The sequence below is a fragment of the Canis lupus genome, chromosome X, assembly GCF_048164855.1.
Source record: "Canis lupus baileyi chromosome X, mCanLup2.hap1, whole genome shotgun sequence".
Classification (NCBI taxonomy): Eukaryota; Metazoa; Chordata; class Mammalia; order Carnivora; family Canidae; genus Canis; species Canis lupus.
Window position 1 is genome coordinate 13,235,477 of NC_132876.1, and position 5,957 is coordinate 13,241,433.

A 5,957-nucleotide genomic window follows, 5' to 3' on the forward strand; every position below is an offset into this window, starting at 1 on the left:
TCAACAGCCAGAAGGAGCTTTCCAATCCACAAATCTAACCATGTCACTCCCCTGCTAAAAACTTCAGAGAGATTTAGCGACTTTGGGAAAGGCTTGAAGAAGTCTATCTTCTGGAGTGGCAAATATTAAACGAGTCAAAATTAGCAAAGACAATCATTCGAAGAATCTGATGATTGATCAAAGGCTTATAACAAACTGAGAAGCATTCGTTCAACGTGATCCTCTACCTTGGGAGGCCACAGCAGTCAAGCTAAGGGATACCACACACACACACACACACACACACACACACACACACACACAACCCGAGAGCTCTACTTTACAGATTTGAAAACTGAGACTCAGGGCAGCCCGGGTAGCGTCGCCTTCAGCCCAGGGTGTGATCCTGGAGACCCGGTATCGAGTCCCACGTCGGGCTCCCTGCATGGAGCCTGCTTCTCCCTCTGCCTGTGTCTCTGCCTCTCTCTCTGTATCTCTCATGAATAAATAAATAAAATCTTTAAAAAAAAAAAAAGAAAACTGAGACTCATACAATTTAAATGACATATTAAGTAAAACTTGAACTCAGAATATTTTCCCTCCAATTTAATTAGGGCCTGTTCTTGACTCTCAGCACTAATGTGAAGTTCGAGGAGAGAAATACCTGAGTCTGTGGAGATTACTGCGGGCACTCTTCCTAGTTCTCATCTCCAGTTTTGACATTCCTGCTGTTATCAGCACAGAGTGAACACCTCTTCCCTATAGTCCCAAACATCCTTAGGGCTGCAAGTTTGAGGACTGGCTCAGGATGACAGCGCCAGGTTTAAGAAGTTCCAATGCACACTGGTATCCACTGTTCTAGGCATTCTGAGACCCAAAACATCAGTGCCACCAATTAATTATACCATGTAATTTCCACCACGCAAATGAGGAGCAAGGCGCTTCCTCAGTGCAAACAGCTGCTTAGGTGCACGGCTTGGTGAATCGAGAATGCTTTTTTTTTTTTTTTTAAAGGATGGTAGAGTGAGAGCATGGTTTTATTTATTTTTTTATTTATTCATGAGAAACAGAGAGAGAGAGAGAGAGAGAGAGAGAGAGAGAGGCAGAGACACAGACAGAGGGAGAAGCAGGCTCCAGGCAGGGAGCCTGACATGGGACTCGATCCCAGGTCTCCAGGAGCACGACTAGGGCCGAAGGCAGGTGCTAAACTGCTGAGCCACCCAGGGATCCCCTCACGAATGCTTTTGTAACAAAGGGAAGGATCCTCTTTCTCCCCACAGATGCAGGCCGTGCTGAGGCATATAGTTCAGCAAAGGGAACATGGGACATACAGCCATATGAGCCCCTTGTCCCCTTCCCCCCCACCTCCATGGATAAAATCAGTAGAGTGGCCACGGCACCCAATGCATACAGGTAGGGGAGTTAAGGTTAGCAGGAAGCCTGTGGCCAATCAGCATTACATTCCTGAATATGCCTTCATGTCTCATGCTTTCCTAGCCCCACAAGCCATGCCAGACCTGCTTCCTGGATGACCAGCTACTTCTTACTGAGCTGAGAGTTCCTTGTGGGCAGGATCCAAATGTTATTTGGCTCTATGAAAACCCATTTCAGTGTCTACCATGGACGGTCCTAATCACTTCTAGCCGTCACACACTGATTGAGCCCCTCCCATGCACCCAGCTCTGGGCTGGTGCTGAAGAAACCAGAAAGGAAGAAGGTCCCTGCCCTCAGGGAATTCACAGTGATGAGGTAAGATGGACAGATAAACAGAAGGCAATTAAACTGTATGGAGCTCTGAGAGAATAAACACATGGGTGGTCCGTCCAGGAGCATCATGGAAAGTCACCTAACCCAGCCTGGAGTATTGGGGCTGGGGAAGAATCTGGAAAGATGTTATGGAAAATGGGACTGGAGCTGAATCTTGAAGCCTGAGTAGCATCTGGTCATATAATGGAAGGAAGAGGGGTTGTTAGGGAAGGAGCTCCAAGTAGAGGAGGCAAATGTGTAAAGACAAAGGCAAAGAGCAAAACTTGAGGGATGCCTGGGTGGCTCAGGGGATGAGCGTCTGCCTTTGGCTAAGGCCGCGATCACGGGGTCCCGGGATCACGTCCCACACTGGGCTCCCATCAGGGAGCCTGCTTCTCCCTCTGCCTGTGTCTCTGCCCCTCTTTCTGCGTCTCTCATGAATAAATAAATAAAATCTTTTTTTTTTTTTTTAAAGAGCAGAACTTGATCAAGAACACTAAGGAAGCAATTCCTCACAGTGCATTAGAGGCAAGGTGAGGTAGGAGGAAAAAACAGTGAGGCTAAAGAGATAAGAAAGGGGCAGGCACGTGATCCCTGAATTCTTACTCTTCCTGAAATCCCCACAAAGCCCATGTAAGATGCAGAGTATGCAGCTGCCAATACCTGATTGCTCTGGGTCACCTTTCAATCCCCCTACTCTACAAACCTGTTTTAGGCAGCTCAGGCTGCCATAACAAAATACTATAGACTGGGTGGCTTAAATGACAGACACCTATTTCTCATGGTTCTGGAGACTGGGAAGTCCAAGATCAGGGTGCCAGCATGGTCGGGTTCTGGTGACAGCCCTCTTCCTGGTTGCAGACTGCTGACTTGTCATTGTATCTGCACTTGGGAGAGAGCAAGCTAGCTCTCTGGCCTCTTCTTATGAAGGCACTAATCCCATTCCCATGAGGGCTCCATCCTCATGAACTAATTACCTTCCAAAGGCCCTACCTCCAAATACCATCACAGTGGGGGTCAGGCTTCAACATATGAATTTGAGAGGAATAAAAACATTGCATATGTACTGCAACCCCCCGAGGCTTTCCTCCTGCCCCATCCCACAGCAGACTGGAATGCCTTTACTTGTAGATAAAGATCTGGAATCTAGCTTTCCTAGCTTGGTTCTACTTCTACAAGGTTTTGCTTGCTGCCAGAGGTGGTGGAGCTGATAACTTTCACTATTCCATCTAGGAGAATAGCCATTTCTGAAGAAAATCAAGGACTATTGTATATATAGACCACATCTTCTTTACCCATTCATCTGTTGAAGGACATCGTGGCTCCTTCCAGTTTGGCTATTGTGGACATTGCTACTATAAAATTTGGGATGCAGGTGTCCTGCCATTTCACTGCATCTGTATCTTTGGGATAAGTACCCAGTAGTGCAATTGCTGGGTTGTAGGGTAGCTCTATTTTTAAATTCTTGAGGAACCTCCACACTGTTTTCCAGAGTGGCTGTACCAATTTGCATTCCCACCAATAGTGCAAGAGGGTTTCCCCCTTCTCCACATCCTCTCCAAATTTGTTGTTTCCTGCCTTGTTAATTTTCCCCATTCTCACTGGGGTGAGGTGGTATCTCATTGTGGTTTTGATTTGTATTTCCCTGATGGCAAGTGATGTGGATATATACAATGGAATATTATTCAGCCATCAGAAAGGATGAATACCCACCATTTGCTTCGACGTGGATGGAATTGGAGGGTACTATGCTGAGTGAAGTAAGTCAATCAGAGGACAAACATTATATGGTTTCACTCATACGTGTAATATAAGAAATAGTGAAAGGGATTATAAGGGAAAGGAGGGGAACTGAGTGGGAAAATTAGAGGAAGACAAACCATGAGAGACTCCTAACTCTGGGCAACAAAGGGGTCCAAAAGGGGAGGTGGGTAGGGGGATGGGGTAACTGGGTGATGGGCGCTGAGGAGAGCACTTGATGGGATGAGCAAATACTATATATGGGTGTTAATACTATATATGGGCAAATCGAACTTAAATAAAAACAAGTGTAAAAAAAAAAGAAAATCAAGGACCACTTCAGTTTACAGAGTGTTAAAAATGGCATATGAGAACTTTTGGAATCTTCAAAATCTTACAAGGGAAAGGGCCAGAGATACCTGGCTGGCTTAGTTGGTAGAGCATGTGACTCTTGATCTCAGGGTCATGAGTTCAAGCCCCATGTTGGGCATGGAGACTACTTTAGAAAAAAGGAAGCATCTAATCCAAACCCCTCATTCCACTCTCGGAGGAAAAGTAAGATACAGAGAGAGGAAGGGGCTTTGTCCAAAATCACGCAACAAGGGAACCAGGCCCTCCTAGGTCAGTGCAGAGGAAAGAATCCCTCATTTGGAGAGAGATCAAATCTTCAAGTTTGTCACTGTGTGTGTCACCTTAGACAGCTGGTAGGATTAAACAGACACAATAACATCTATAAAGGTTGTGTACAGTGTCCGCCTATAGTAAGTTTCAATAAATGGTCACCATCATTACAATTTCCTGGGACCTTTGGCAAACCCATCTTTGCATGTGTATGACATAAGCCAAGAGATTTTTTTTTAAAGATTTTATTTATTTATTTATGAGAGACACACACACACAGAGGCAGAGACATAGGCAGAGGGAGAAGCAGGCTCCTTGCGGGGAGCCGGACGTGGGACTCGATCCCGGGACTCCAGGATCAGGCCCTGGGCTGAAGGCAGCGCCAAACCACTGAGCCACCCGGGCTGCCCCAAGCCAAGAGATTAACTTGAACACTGGGAAAAGTGAGATGTCCCTGCTGGTGACATCAGTCATCAAACTGCTTTGCTATGACTTTCAATGTGAAGTCCACCTGTAGGGCTGATGAACAAAATATGAGATTCTTCTAACTTCTAAGAATGAAAGGAAATAAGCATTGCCATGAGAGATTAGTGTGCACTGTCTGAGAAGCTCATGCTAGCATATTGGTTTACCTATTTAATCCTGAATCTGACTCAGTGTCGATTTTAATGTTTCTAATTAGTGCATCTTGGGAACTGGCAATGTCTCTCTCCAGCCCTCCCCTGGGGAAACAACCTAGATGTAGGGTCCCTCCTCATTCTTTCTCTGCCATTTGTCACTGTTTATTAAGACATCTGGCCATCATTAGGGACTTTACTTAAATACAAGAGGAAATAATAACATGTTTCTCAATACAATAACAATAACACTGTATGCTGTGCAATCCAATACAATCGCTACCAAAGTATAAGCAAATTGTAGTTTGGTGAAAAGACAAATGGACATGGGTCAAGAGGAATCCTTTCCTTGCATGATTTTGCCAACAAGATCCACCATTTTGGACAAGTCCCTTGATCTTTCTAAGACTATTTCCTTGTCTTGTACATTTTAAATAAGTTTGCCCACATCTGTGCTGCATGGCTCACGAGGTTGCTATGATGATGATGAGAATCTAAGATTTACTGAGTCCCATGACTATGTACCAGACACTGAAATCAATATATATTTACATAATCTTGTTTATTTTCCACAATCACTTCAAGGGGTAAGTATCATCAATTCCTATTTTTATAGATGAAACTGAAGCTCAAAGAAGCTTAACTTCTATTAAGGGCCAGGGACAGGATTCAAACCCAGCTCTGGGCTCCTAACCATTCCTCTGTGCTGCACTTTTATCGCTACCTGTCAGAGCCCTACCTAGTCTCTCAGCTAGAATTTTACTAGGAATCAACCAAGTCTTATGCTAGATATTTCTTCAAATCCAACAGTACAGACTAACCGCAGAATTAGTCTTAATCTGAACTGAAGTCTCTAGTTTACTTACGTATTTTTTTAAAGATTCTATTTATTTATTCATGAGAGAGACAGAGACATAGGCAGAAGGAAAAGCAGGCTCCATGCAGGGAGCCCGCCCGATGTGGGACTTGATCCCGCACCCCGGGATCACAACCTGAGCGGAAGGCAGATGCTCAACTGCTGAGCCACCCAGGCGTCCCTCTAGTTTACTTATTTAAAAATGACTTTTGTAGGGGCACTTGGGTGTCTCAGTTAAGCATCTGCCTTCTGCTCAGGTCACAGTCCCAGGGTCCTGGGATAGAGCCCAGCACTGGGCTCCCTGCTCTGTGGGGAGTCTGCTTCTCCCTAACCCTCTGCCTCTGCCTTTGCCTCTGCCTCTCCCCTGGCTTTTGCACGCAAGCTCTCTCTCTCTCACT

The 5,957-nt window shown here is 45.3% G+C and overlaps 1 non-coding gene across 1 annotated transcript; it reads left to right on the forward strand.

The window, feature by feature from the left end:
• The first annotated feature begins 3,882 nt into the window (after positions 1-3,882).
• On the forward strand, positions 3,883-3,955 carry TRNAK-CUU (transfer RNA lysine (anticodon CUU)). Its single transcript has one exon. It is a non-coding gene; the product is annotated as a tRNA-Lys (tRNA).
• Positions 3,956-5,957: the final 2,002 nt, after the last annotated feature.